Consider the following 645-nt stretch of genomic DNA (forward strand, 5'->3'; position numbering starts at 1 on the left):
CCATTTAATCATATGAAAGTTCCTAAATTCAATCAAAGTAGATTCTCAATTAAACTTAGAAACCCTAAAACTCATATAATTAATATGCATGTAGATTCAAACACATTTTGATGCAAAAATCTTTGCTTTTAATATGATAGAGAGATGAAAGACATAGAGAGAGAGAGCAACTTAAATCAATAGTCAAAATAAACAATTGCATTAATTCACTTAACCTCAGAATCCATAATGAAATTACAGCAGAATAGCCCTAAATGCTTAGCTCTCCATGAATGAAGTAGAATTCATGATGAAATAAAAGAGAGGAGTGAAGTGGTGTCTGAATGAAATCCCCTAGGTCTCTTTATATAGGGCTTGATTGGGCTTGGACTCTGAATATTCAGCTGATAGAATCTTTTATCTTATATCTTCCAAATAACTAACAGATTTAGATAATTACAATATTATTTGGAAGATATTTTCTGTTGATATTCTCAAATTAAATTAATTCAACAACTGAATTTTATCTTCTAGCTTTTCTGACTTTCCAAAATTACACAAAAGCCCCTGAAATTCCTCTTATCTGCATTCTAGCCCTTCAGAATTCTTCAAAATTTGCAAATAGCCCCTTAGTTGACCAGACCTTGACTGTTTGACCAACTTTGA

This window comes from Vigna radiata, chromosome 2 (assembly GCF_000741045.1).
Source record: "Vigna radiata var. radiata cultivar VC1973A chromosome 2, Vradiata_ver6, whole genome shotgun sequence".
NCBI classification, from domain to species: Eukaryota; Viridiplantae; Streptophyta; class Magnoliopsida; order Fabales; family Fabaceae; genus Vigna; species Vigna radiata.